Below are 14,739 nucleotides of genomic sequence, written 5' to 3' on the forward strand. Positions count from 1 at the left end.
ATTACATGCCAGGACATATTTAATAGTAAGGAATAGAGTTCTATCGTATATAGAAGTTTTTGCGGTGCAGAGTTTTCTTGGAAAAGCAAGAGATGAAACAGAAGAAATTTTTTTTCTGCCCCATGCCCTCTAAATTATTTCAATATTTGCTGAAGAACACAAGTGGCTGTGATTCAGGGACCTTCAGCTTATGTTCTCCCAGCACAAGAGAACTGGAGAAGTAAACTCTTCTTACTGTCCATCAAATAAGACTTACGTTCCTGGCATATCCTAATACAGAAGGTTAATGTAAGCTCTTCTGTTACAAAGCTGTCCGTAATGGGGTGTATGGGCCCTTTAAGAATAAAGGGGGCCTGAAGACCTTGTTCCAGGTGTTGGAATGAAGAAAGGCCAGAAAATGGCCTGGTAGCAGAAGAGAGGAAGTGGTCCTGGGGAATTAGGAGTTGGATGAGGGGTGCACAAACCCAAAGACACTATTCCTTTAAAGGCCTGGGTTCAGGAGTCCTATAACATGTGGGGGGCAAAGCTTCCCTTTCTTCCAGCCAATTGGAAGGAGCTCTCTGGAGGAGCGCAATACACAGATTGCCTTCTCCTTAGAACAGAGGAGACATGGAAGGAGATGGAAGGCAGGGCCAGAGGGCTGAACTCCAGCCAGGAAGAGCTGGGACTGGCAGCTTTGGATGGACCAGACCGTCAGAGGACGAACTCTGAGTATGGCAGAAGAGACAGAGCTAAGTATGAACTGTTGAATTATGATTCTGGACTTCATGCTGGGGATTGTTTGGATTATTTTGTGATTAAGGATGCGGAGTGAGGACTGTGTGAACTTTATTTGATACTAAACCCGCCCCAGATAGGGATGCTGTGACCCACCACAGAGACTGCGTGGAGCGCTGAAGGGGGCTGCAAGAGGGGTAGGATGCCTGTGACGCAAACTCCTGACCGCGCAGCAATCTCAGGTTGTGGCCACCCTGCTAGACATTCTGGATGCAAATCTATTCAGTCTTTGCCTCACAGCAAATCCAGGCCCTCTGGTATCTGAATTAGCCATTGGATTACCATTCATCTTGCTATATATCAGTCTGGTTGATTAGTTTTTCGTGATTAATGAATAGCTGAAAATTTAGTGGAGGCAAGAATATTAGCAAAAATTATGGATTTAATGCATGATATATTTGGCTTCCTATGTCATCACTACAACATAGTGTGTCAGTTATCCAGCAGTGAAAAACTGAAATAATGAATAATCCAAGAGCAAAACACACTTTATTTCAGCAGGTACAGGATGGCGGCACACAAAAGTTAAATGCGCCCCACTGGGTAGTTTATGCTCCCAAATAAAAAAAAGCTTAATCTACTGAATTACTTTTAACCTAATTAAAATCGGACATGTTATTACGCAATATTTTTACAAGAGCATACAGGGGAAAAATGTTACAATAAGGCAGAAAATGGACTTTTACCAAAAGCCAGAATGCAAAACTAATGTCTGAAATATTACATGCAAAGCTAATGCCTGGTTTGCTAGTAAATGGACAAAAAAATAAAATAAAATAAAAAGCACTGCTCCGTACTGATTCACTGCTCCAACTCCTTGAAAACACACACACACTGCTACCAGCACACCTCAGGTTGTGCTAAATAACTACAATTACTATAGTAAATACAAAATGTGCTGGGAACATTTTCAGTAAAACAGCTTTTAGGCTGTAAAAATCTCTACTACAGAGCATAAACATTTCATCTTGTAGAAATATGTTCTCATGCCTTCATCCTTGCTTGCAGAAATGTAGCTGGATAAATATCTGTGTCCTGGATTTACCTTTCAGATGGTGGGGAGGGGATGGGGAGGAGGAGGAGTGGGAAAGCCCATGAGAAAAGCAGCTGTAAAGCAGCAGTTATTTTTGAAAAGATGTCTGATGCTCTTTAGAAACCCCAAAGAGCTGCTGTTCTTCATGTAATGCACAAAAGATTGTGGTTAGGAACATTGTTGTAGGGGCAGATCAGGGTGAAACAAGAGCACAGACACATATGCCAGTATTGTTCTAGGATGCACAAAATGTGCTTCCTAATTTTTGTGGAAAAGTCACATTTGTAGCATCAACATCCTGTTCCGAAAAGGATCAAAATATAGATACAATGCACATAAGACATGCATGTACACGTAATGTACTTCAATACAAAAACTACGTTTTTTATGTAAATGCAGACAAAGCAATGAAAGATAATAAACATACCATGCTGAATCTCCTTCAGTACTGGGACAAATTAACAGTCAGATGCTGATACCTTGAGTGGTGCTGAGTACTACCTTGCTCTATGAGACTTCAGTGGGAATATTCACAGAGCAAGGCACTGCTCGACATAAGTGAATAAGGATCATGGATCTGACCCAATAAAAACAGTTAAAGTGGCATCCCATCGTGCACTGATGTTGGAGGCCACATGCACTGTTTCTACTATGTTGTGTTTTGCCCTTGTATGGGCTGAGGGATGCATTCAAACCTTTGCACAGCTGCTTATGGCCAGGTATCAGTCCCTGTAATCTTAGGAGTGTATACACTGCTTGTTCCTACTTCCTCTAGAAAAGCAAACAGCCCGCATGCAGAATGGCTATCATAAGATGTGCTTGAAGCACCATCATCTTTGGTGCCAACAGGTGCAACTGCACTAAATGCCACAGTAGAGTACTTCAAAAAGGTATTAATTTCTAGTCTATCATATTTTTAATGTACTTTGTACTCTTTGCTGATTTTATTTTCAGCAGTAGGAGTCTTTCAAACCCCTTCCACAAAATCAGTTCTGGAAATGCAAATTCTAATCCAGGAATTTATGTCCTTTCCGAGACCCCTGCCATAACATCAGCAGTTGATTAGACTCAAAGGCTTTTACCAAATATTACAATCATGCTTTGGAGATTTGGTGAAAAGGATCTGGAAGAGGACTGCTTGCCTCCTTCATTAGTGCAACACAAAGAGCACTCAATCCTCATTTTCTGCATTGTCCTTGAAGACCTGTTGCACTAAGATTTAAAACCAGGAGGGAAAATCAGTCACAGTTTTGCACAACGCTTTGCTCTTCAAGGACTCTCCAAGTCACTTTCAAATTAGCCAGACTGCATGCTGTCATACACAGCTTGAGTGAGGAGTGTGACACTTTTCAAGCGCCACCCACCAACTAAGCTGAACCCATTTGGGGATAAAATGGGATGCCATTGACAGTGGTTTGTGTTCGAAGTAGGACCACATTCTCGGCTGGGCTCCTCAGGTTTGGTTCCCCGCTTAAGGAGTTGGGATTCACCCAGGCATGTACCTTGGACTTAGCAATCAGACTCACATGACATCAAAATCTCAGCATTCATTGTGGATTTATTTTTAAGTTTTCAAGGTTGCAAAAATCCTGACAGCGTAACTCTAAAAACATGGTATCTGCCCAAGTCTGTGTGGGGGAGAAAGGGTAATTACAAGACGATGGTCGAGCTATTAGTAGTGAAGATGCTACTTCCAGGCAGCAGCCCAAAGTTACACGTTGTTTTGTCAAGGCTGGGTGTCTAGACATCAAAGGGTCACCGAACAATTAAAAACTCTCTGGAAAGCGAGAGGGAAGGAGGAGCTGTCAGTGAGCTATTCCAGGGGAGAACAGACTGATAGGGACACAGACAGGCCCTGTGGGATGTCTGAAGCAGTTGGGCCCTTCCCAAACTTCCAGGGAATGTTAGGGTTGAAGGAAGCTAAACATGAAGCTAGAGGTTTACTGCGTTAAGCGCTTTTCCTCTGAAGAATATTTTGCTTTAAGAAGGCTTTAAAATATCACTGATCCTAGTTCCCAGAGGGAACAGAACTGCAGGTACTGATCCTAAGCCAGACCTGCTGAGTTAATCACAGTTAGTACCAGGTGACTGCAACCCCAAACCCAGTCCGAGAGCATGAGAATCACGATTCTACCCAGAGAGAAATGACTGCTCAAGGTCCGAAGCCTGACAGGGAGCACTCTGAGACCAGGTGGGGTCAGAAGTGCACTCAGCCCAGTAACTAACTGTGATACTGCCATAGCAGTTCAGGCTCTCTGCAAACACAGGCAGACAGTGGATTGTTTATGCTCAGATCACATTCTGAAGGTTTTCTCCAAAACTTAGAGACGTAAAAGAAAACTGAGATGGTGGAGAAGAACTCGGCCTTAGAAAAATGTTGGGTCAGTGACCTGGCACAACCTGACCCAGTTTGAGCCTTGCTGACAGATGGAGGATATCTGGTCCTACCACTGAGTAAGATGCATGTCCTGTACAAAAACGCCATGCCACTTCTGGGAAGACTTGCTGGAGTTGCCCTTCTTTGAAGGAACGCCCCCAAGCATTTTTCCTTGTCATTGTAAGAAAGCCTGGACTCAGCAGCAGTCCTAATGGAAATAGCTACTTAACAACTGTGTATCTTCTTGGTGATGAAGTGGGCAGAGAAAAATATGAGAGGTACGTTGACCAGAGCACCAGCCCCATCCAGTTCTCCCATAGTTTCTTCTGTTGCCTCTCTCGAATTCCTCTCCCCGATGCCTCCCATGTCACCTCTCTTGATTTCCCCCTTATAGTCTTCCCTCATACCATTTCACCAAATGGTGCTATCCTGCTGTAGACCAGCTAAATGTAAGTAAGACAGTTCTTTCATCTGTTTCACTTTGCAGCCCACAGTGTAGAGTCATAAAGGAACAGAGCAGAACACACAGCTGGACTCTTGGACACTGGGCTCTGATCACCTCCTTTGTGCTGAATGTGCACTGCAAACTTCAAGGTGCAAAAGACCAGAGTTGTCTGACTTTCACTTTGCAGCTATAGTAAACAGATTGGAAGACACTGATGGGGAGACAAGGCACAAGGGCAGGCTTGTAGGAGGCCTAGGCAGATTGCAGGGAGGGAGAAACTGTATGACAAGAGTCTGTCCCATTAGACACTTTTCATCTGCTATTATGGGGAATTCTGTCAGAGATAGTTTTTAGGAGTGGTCTTATGAGCACTACACTCTTTGCAAGGTGTTTACATTACACATCAATAGGGCTCATCCCTCACAGCAAAACTTCTGGAGCAATCAGGTGCATAGGCTAAAATGAAGTATCTCCTCCAGAATGGGGGCAGCAAGAAACTGAATCTATTGCCCAGTGGGCATGGCACTTACCTGAGATGTGGGAAATGAGGGTTTAAGTCCCTACTTATTTATATAAAGTTGAACAGCTCTGAGAGGAGAGAAACTCACCCCAGAATAGCCTGGTGGGTAGGGCACTGATCTGGGGTATGGGAGACCAGCATTTAAGTCCTTGATTTCAATCAGGCAGAGCAAGGATTGGTTTTTCATGGCAGTGTTTTCCAGGGTCCAAAGCCACCTATCAGCAACAAGAGTTACATGAACGTTCCCTCTCAGTTCAGAGGCAGTGAAGGAGTCACACGAGACAAGGGTGGGGTAGATCATATTCCACAGTAGCAGCAACACTGGAATGCTTTCAAGCAGGCCATTCCTCATGGAATCAATCTGCCTGGGAAGGTTTTAAATGGAAGTTATTGCTCTCCCAGGGCTATATATAACCTCTGACATTAATAAGGGAACACTGTCAAGATAATGGGGGGGGAGGGGGAGAGATCTCCCTTAAAAATTTATTTGCAGCTTAGGTCTTAAATTCAAGATTACCCCAATGTACTTTTTGAAACTGATGCTGGCTACGAAAAAAAAAGTGATCAAGGTCAAGATTGAGAAGCAGAAACACATGCCAAAAATTTCCTGTTTTCTGAATAATCCTTTCAAGATGTATAACCACCAGCTATTAGAAATACAAAACTAAGAGGTCCTACCATTTTGGAGAGGAACTAGAAAGCTTTTTTGTAAAAATGTAGGATTGAAAAGGTCACACTAATGTGCAGACATAAAAATTACAAATCAATAGCGTGTCAAACAAAATAGTTGGAAAATCAGGGCCTGGTTTACCTCTGGCAAGTGCAGAGTTCTGGTTTCTGCACTTCCTAGCAAGAGTTAATTACATTAACTAAACATTTAAACAGTGCAGGTAACTCAGTTCCCTGAACTATTTTACATTAAGTATGAAATGACATATGCAGTTGAGGAACAATACTGGACCACCAAAACCAGTGCTTCCTGAGTCAAAGACCCTTCAGTTCACCTTTAAAATCCTAGCATCAAAGTGAGGCAAAACACCATCAGACCTGGGTAATTCATTTGCCAGGATCGTAAATGTACTCGATCACATCATGTGAGTCCTTCTCTTGCCAGCTTAGTTTTTGTGACATTGCAACGAATTAAAAATGTACAAGATTTCTGCTCTCTCAAATGTCTAGAGAGAAGACTTCTTGTCAGTCACAGTCCTCTGTTGGCTCACTGGAAAGAAGTCCGTAAGGACAGAACACACTCACAGCAAACTAGGTGCTTCTCAGCCAGGTCAGAGAGCATGGATTGTCACACTAGCTGCCCAGGGGATTTTTTCTTCTTCCTACTCACAGGAATATTTTACATTATAAAAATGTCTCTTCCAACAAGGGGGTGTCACTTTTAGTCCAGTTAGCCACAACCCTTTACTAAAAAATAAATGCTATTCCACACACGCACGCGCTGCACTGATTCTGCACACACAAGTGCTTTTAACGGCTACAAAGGTAGCCGACTCTTTCCTCCACCCACCTTTCTCCTGCGCTTTTGCTTACACATTCTGAACAGACAGATCACATGTGCGTACATTGGGTTATATGCTGGGACACAAAGAATCTTTTGTTTTGTATTTGTTTCCCCAGTACTGCAAACACTGGTTTCAAACTAGAGGAACACCTGAAATGAATGCACATAAAACAAATCTTTGAAGTACTTTTTAAAGCCTTCCAGTGGCAACCACTAAAAATAGTAATGTCAGCACTTATCTAAATGTCCTAGGATTCGAGAGAGGACCTGCCACCATCTGTAAGACCTTCCTAGCAGAGGTGATAACTCCCCTTCTGCAAAGACACACACGTAGTTTTCCACATGCCAATAATCCCACTGACTTGAGTGGGACTATTCACATTGGCAAATTTAAGCACATGCATCAGTTTTTGCAGGATGGGGACAATGGTCTGATCCAGATATTTATAATTAGAGTATCTGTAGATTTAGAAACAAAGGAAAGCTGAACATTCAGCCTTCAGAGCATGTCCTTGAGATGGAAAAATTTCCCTGGTCATGGCACTAACTTTCTGCACAGTGAACTGGAGCATTTTCTTTCTACTCCAAAAATGAACTTCTGTTGCAAGGTAAATATATTCACTTTTTAAGGTCGCTCACTATAGATAATTTTGTTTGTAGGATCTGGGCCACTTATTCATGGGATAACTTCACTGATGTAAGTTAAGTCCACGTGCATTTGCAGAATGTAGACCACAGTAATCTATAGTATGATCTTAAATAGGGAACAGTTACTTTGACACAATTACATTCCTTGTGTACAGAAACCTTATTGTAGAAAACTTGGCACCATGGTACAGTTTCCTTTTCAAAGTCACCCTCTCTATAATGTAGTGTTCAGCTTTCCTTTGTTTCCAGTTCAGCAGGCTACCCCACATTATAAATATCGGAAACAGAATAGGTCCTGATCCTGCAAACTTCCCTATACCCTTAGACTTCTGCCTCCATGGAGAAGCTTGCAGAAAAGGGATGTGTAATTGTGCAACACCTGCTTCCATTTTAAATTGGAGAGACATTTGTTCTCAATGTAACCATAGCTTATTTGCTTAGCTGAGAGCAGATATTTTCCCTCTCATTGTTATGCCTGATGCATTGTTCTGAGCTGCTTTAACAATATATATTTTACATATGCTACTTGCGTACCATTTAAGTGTCACACACAGAATTTGAAAGTATCAATGAAAATGTCTGCATTTTCTACTTGTAGACTGGGAAACGAAACCTTTTGAAGATGAACTGAAAAAAATCAATGTGAAGGAGGTTTTATTTGCAGTAGCGTTAAATGAAATCTCTTTGGAATGAAAAATACTGGCCGATGTATACAGGCACAATACTTGTGCTTCATTTATTAATGTTTCTCTGCCACTGGCATAACATCTTTCATAAAGATCATGAATTTAATTAGCTCTTACTTTAATACAGTACATTTATAACCAACAAGGAAGAGGGAGAGGGGTGAGAGTGAGTGAGAGAATCAGTTAGTCTAGTTATATGACTTTTCAATGAAATCCTGGCTCCACATAAATCAATGGCACAACTCCCATTAACATCAGATGGGCCACGATTTCACACTTCATAAATTTAACAGTAGCCATAATGGCCAAGATTTTCTAAAGTAGCTACTTATTTGGGTGTCTCCATTTCTGGGTGTCCAACTTGAGACACCATTGGGGTCCTGCATTTCAGAACGTGCAGAGCATCCATCCTCAGAAAAAAAAAATCAGGTGAAAATAACCCTTCAAAGTGTCTCAAGTTGGGCACCCAAAATCACTAGTAATTTTTGACACTAAGTGTAATGCACGCAGCTCCCAGAGAACATACCTGCCGGAAATATATTATGCAGCATTACAGTACTGAAATAGATTGGAATGCTGCAGCACTAAATGGTAATGTGAAGAGACCACTGTCAAGACAGAACTGAGCTACTGCAGCACAAAATTAGCAAAGCAATTAATTAATATAAGCATGTGGAATGACTGTCACTTATATTTTTCAGCTGTCTTAATATTCTCAATGAAAGGCCAATGTTGCAAAATGTTCCACTTCCTGCTACAGCTGTGACACAATCACTGAAGGGCGATTTCATGCATCGTTATATCAGCTCATTTTTCTGTACTTCTAGCCACTTCAGATAATTTAGGATTTAAAATTATATGCTATTTGACAAAGATAGGAAATTAACCTACTGACGTTGCTGTAATAATTTTAGTCACTCATGCCAGTAAAGTTCATCTACTTCTTTGCTGTCCAGAATTTTGGTAAGAAAAGTGTATTTAATAAGTGGCAAATAAAGATAAAGAGGAAAACGCATAGACATAGAAGATGATGCTCTCACTACAGAGAAAAGTTGGAAACATTGGCTACTTTCATGCAACAAATCATCTTTAAAACATCTTTCAAAAACTGAAAACAAAACCAAAACATTGAGTTATTTTTAACTACATAGCGCTTTAAAAATACTTCTTGACCTGCAAGTAGTTACATATAACAGGAACTCAATTTTTCACCCTCTACAGCAGGAAGGATTTTAAAGGGCCAGGACTCTAATTACCAATGTCTCACACAGAGTTTTGGGCTTGACAACCTGTTTTAACGAGACAAAGAATATTGTTCCAGGCATTAGAGTTATGCCCTATTCTTTCTAAATCATGTCAGAGGGATTTTTAATTTTTCACCGGGCCAGTCGTGTTAGAAAGGACCATGGTTTAAACATTCCTTAGATGGACAGCACCTACAAGTCAGACAAACAGCTGGTATTCAACTAAAACTTCAGAATCTGGAAGAAGAACAGGGACTGATGTGACTCATTACATTGTACTACCAACTTTTACTATAGCACAAGTTTTTATATCTTGGATTGACATTTTACTCAAGACCAGTAGCACCATTAAACAGATATGATGGGAAACACTTCTTATGTGGTACAATATTCACTTTAAAATACATTGACTAGAGCATTTCATTTCTATTAGGAATTGTAATTTATACAGAAAACTCAGGTTTAGCAGGTGTTAGAAGCATGGATAGGACATCATGGATAGACAGAAAATGTAATTTTTGTTCAGATTTCTGAAGCCACTGCATACATCTCCCTTAATCTGTTTACTAGAGTACATTATCCTGTTGTGATGCAGAAACAATTTAAAGATATAACCACCTGTGCTGGGGCCAAATGGAGGAAAATCATCCTTAAATGGCTTTTCTTGGAGCTCTTAGATTTGCAGCCATTTGCTACTTTGCTAAGTGATACTCTAAGCTCAGGAACAATTTCCCAGCTTCAACTAATTGTACCAGTGGACTGCTGTTTGAGGTCCATGTTGTTCCTAGGTTTTGGACAGAAGAATGGGAAGAAATACAATGTCCTGGTTAAAGTCTGAATTTATATTTGAACTAATTCTTTGGAACCGTGAGTAAGGCTTAAGGAACAGGACTCTGTGGATCAAAGAAACACTACTAGTAGCCTGAGAGATCCACCCAGTTCATCCTCTGCCTTCCAGAAAGTATTTCCTACCATTTGAGCACATTTAAATTGCTGGTCTCCTCCTGCACAGTATCTCTGCAGCGGAGATCACCTGAACCATTTCAGCTGACAGCCCCTGGTTTAACTAGGAGGGAGAGCTAGCAGACAAGATGAGTGGCTCTCAGCTTTAGAATATGCTTCTTTGTTGGTCTAATACAGCCCAAGTCTGTTGATTTTCAATATATGCAGCAAGGACCATCTTTTCCTTAGGCTCCTAAGGAAGAGATGGTCCTTGCAGCAGATATTGAAGATCAGACTTGGGCAGACAGAGTGGTACAATAAACCAGCAATTTTTACAATACCCTTCACCAGAGTACATGCATTTTAAAAATGCAACTAAAGGGCATGATTCTCTGTGTCCACGTTCTGCTCATTGTGGTTTGTGGGGCCATCAGGGAGCCAGTTATGCTTCCCTGACTCTGTGCCAACCCAACCTCAGTGCAAATTGGAGCAGTCTATGGGACCTTAAACTAGTGGAAGATCAGTGCAATGAAGCTCTGCCCCACCCCTGCCCCCTGAATGCTCTTGCTTTTTTGGGATGTGGGGGCTGTTGTGGGAGCCAGTTCTATTGACTTTATACCTGCTAGGAGTTCCTTTTTATCAGGAGAATTATCCATGGGCTATGTACAGTCAGAATCTGGCCCCAAATAAATAAGTATTGGATTCTACTTTTACTGTTATTTACATGATCCACCACTAGGTAGACTGTTTCACATTCCAGTAACTAACTGGAACTTTCCTTCTATAGGTTCTAATCATGGCTGCATGCTATATTACTTTGCTGGATGGAACATACCATTGGAATAAAATCACTTCACAAAGAAACAAAACAATGGTATCTGATGCATCAGGAAAGCTAAGTGTTAAAGAAAGCATGGCCCTCTTTGTAAGTGCAGGATGGTTTGAAACTGCATAACCCCAACTCAGGCATATTCAATCTGACAACATAAAATAGCCCATGGTTTAAATACACATGCATCACCCTACCTTCTGTTCTTATACCCTCCCCGCTTTTCCTTCTTAAAAACACTGTAAAACCTGAGGTGGATGCACTTCAGCATTTTGTTAGTGAAGTGAGTTCCACCTACATAGTAATTAGTACAGAACTCCTGGATACTTTAGGAAAACAAGTGCCATATAAATTAGAAACTCGCAAATTACACCCATCAAAAGGAAATTTCCTTCTGTGTGCGTGGATCATTAGAATCAACAAGTCAGTCTTCCTTAGGGCACGGCAAAGCTTTATTTCACAGAAATAATTTGAAATCTGCTATATCAGATTCTCATGCATAAGAAAAAAACAAATACATATGCATAATAGTTGAAGTCACATTCATACCTCTGAATGATTACTAACTGGCAAAACAGAAAGGGTAAAAATAATTGCAGCAAGAATATTAATTATACAGAGCCATAAATTTACACAGTGCAGAAAAAGCTTGCCATTAAAGACAAGACAAACGTGTGGCAAGACACAGGAAAACAGTTCAAGGAAGGGAAAGAAGAGAGATTGTTGGTTGGGAGAATGAGAAAGAAAAAGATTCTTTGAGCAAATATATTTGAAGAGACAGTATTTGGCAGTCAGGAAATGTGAATCTGCTCCAGCAAGCACAGGTAACAGAACGACAGAATGCTTAGAGGCAAGAAAGGGGGCGAAGAATGAAGGTAACAGTAAGGAGGAGATGGGAGGAGCATAGTGAGAGTACAGGCATAGGAGTGAGAGAAGAGATGTAGGGAAAATATGAAGAGTCTTGAAGTTAGTGGGTACACACTTATGGAACACGGAGAGGGGACTTGAAGGACTATCCTCACTTTCAAGGAAATATTATCTAGAGCCTAGGTGGTCAGGATGAGCTAGAACGTACTTACCACAGACATGTAGCAGTGAAAGCTTATGAGGAAGGGCTGATGTGCGCAGAGTGACGGGGTAGAAATTTTAACAGCAGAACGGTGGATTGATTGAAGAAACAAAGTGGGGCCATAAAGGAAAAGGTTACAGTGATTTAAGTCTGAGCTGATTATGCACAAGGCTTACACAAGGAGATGCCATAGTAGACAGAAGTAGAAAGGCCAGAGATGGAGAAGTAGAATTGGAAATCATTTGCGGAGAGGTGCAAGTCGAAACTATGGGAGTAGATGAGGTTCTCAAGAGGGAGACAGGGAACAGATGAGTGAAACCCGAGGGAAGCCTGCAGGTAGCTAGAGAGCAGAGACTGAGAAGTTGATGAAGAATCAGCCAACAATGGAGGAGAACTCAGAATAAGTAGGTTTCAGAGTAGCAACCGCGTTAGTCTGTATTTGCAAAAAGAAAAGGAGTACTTGTGGCACCTTAGAGACGAACCAAGTTATTTGAGCATAAGCTTTCGTGAGCTACAGCTCACTTCACTGGATGCCACAAGTACTCCTTTTTTCAGAATAAGTAGAGTCAAAGAAGCAGCAGTTAGAAGAGTTCACTAATTTAATTGAATGATGCAGAGTAAAAGGCTGTCATGGTTATCTACAAGAACTAAGACTGTCTATGCTTGGAGTTGCAGGTGTGATTCCCAGCTTGAGTAGACATACTTGTGCTAGCTCTCATTGAGGTAGTGCAGCATGGTAGCACGGGCAGCAGCAGTGAGTGATGACATAGGCTAACCACCCCAAGTATGTGTCATCACTCACTGCTCCTGCCCATGCTACCATGCTGCACTACCTCAATGAGAGCTAGCACAAGTATGTCTACTCAAGCTGGGAATCACACCTGCAACTCCAAGTGTAGATGTAGGCTTGGAGTCAGGTAGACACTATGTCTACATAAATAAAGTCATTAGAGAGTCTAATGAAGTTTAAAATAAGGACTTACAGTTATCACAAACTGGATGATGCAATAGGTGAGCTGAAGCCTGAATCAACACTGTCGGAAATATTTACTTAAACATAGTAAATAATACATTAAGTCCATCTCAAATACTTGCAGTTTCCTCTTTGCTGTTACTCCTTTAGTAAAGAGAAAAACAATTCCGACTCAATTCCCGCACATTCTGAAGTATTAGGATCTGCCTCAAAGTCCAGTGACATCAAACAGATCAGACCATTAGTAAACAGTTTTTCTGCACTTGAAAAAATGTATTTCCAATATGTAGTGGGAATCCTAGATACATAGTGCAACAGGAGGACCCATGCACATCATGTCAATCTATTAATTTGTTGACAATTGCTTAGGCATAAGCATGGTATGTACAGAAGGGATCAAAGCACTGAGGAAGACTTATCCAACGTAGGGGTCTATTCTCCCATCAATATTGGTGTATAACTTGTACTACAGAAGCTGTGTGCAGTATGCCTAGAAAATAAAAGATTTCCTAGATAGGTGACCAAAATCAAACCGGGAGCTAGTTAAAGAGTACAGGCTAGGCTGGAAAGAAGGATACTGTAAAGAATTACCCAATGTCCATGACTGTCTGTTTTTTAATGTGGCAATCTTGCGTCCTGCATGTCTAGTTCGTAAGATGTTAATGGGCAGAACTTGCAACATTACTTTATGTGACTAAAAACCTCACCATACCACATGCTGATGTCTGTGGGATGAGTTTGTGCTGGCACAGCCATTTAGGTGTTGGAGGCAACACTACAGTGGGTAAAATGCCTGGTAAATTCTGAAGAGAGCTTTAAATGCTACGAAGCAGATAGGGTCTGTCTCGCTACTTGTTAAAGATTAAAAATTCCCACGGTTTAAGAGCTCAGCTCTTTAGTGTGTTCCCTACAGTCTGATGATAGAAAGCCTGTCAAAAGAACTAATAAGGGGATAAAGTAGAATTTAAAATATTCCATCTATTAGATATTGCATAAAAGCTTCTGTGTTACTATTTAGGGCAACAACATTTAGTTGAATAGGAAATTACGCAATTTTTATTTAGCCTCAAACATTTTCAAACAAGATAAAACAAGCTCTCTAAAATAGTCAAATTAATGTACAAAAACAATGAGGAGTCTGGTGGCACCTTAAAGACTAAGGGATTTATTTGGGCATAAGCTTTCGTGGGTAAAAAAACCCCCAACTTCTTCAGATGCATGGAGACTGTAGGTCTTTAAGAAATTTGTTAGTTTTTAAGGTGCCACCAGACTCCTCGTTGTTTTTGTGGATACAGACTAACACAGCTACCCCTCTGATATTAATGTACATTTTTCTTATTTCACATATTCCAAATGATATACATAGTTCTTATCCTGGAATGTACTACAGATACTCTTTGCATTTATAAATAACCACACAACCAATCAGACTGGGTATAAAAATGGTCACATGACCACAATGCAAGTTGCCCTCATGCTCTCCTAAATGGTGATAACACTCTTTGAAGGCCCAAAATCTTTATCTGACATCTTCACTAAGATGGCTACCTCCCAAAAGGCTCGCCAACATGAAAACTGGCTTCTTGCAAGTGGAGCTAACAGGCTCTCTTTCAACCCTTCCCATGGAAGAGGAGATTTGACAGTCTTTCCAGCCTCCTGATTAAGATAAAAATTGGCTGATTT

General features: G+C 41.0%; 1 protein-coding gene across 22 annotated transcripts in view; it reads right to left on the bottom strand.

Annotated features, from left to right (window-relative positions):
* Window positions 1-14,739, bottom strand: part of DTNA (dystrobrevin alpha) — a 293,408-nt gene that overhangs the window by 138,760 nt on the left and 139,909 nt on the right. The gene's annotated exons all lie outside the window — the stretch shown is intronic.

The sequence above is a fragment of the Chelonia mydas genome, chromosome 2 (genome assembly GCF_015237465.2).
Source record: "Chelonia mydas isolate rCheMyd1 chromosome 2, rCheMyd1.pri.v2, whole genome shotgun sequence".
NCBI classification, from domain to species: Eukaryota; Metazoa; Chordata; order Testudines; family Cheloniidae; genus Chelonia; species Chelonia mydas.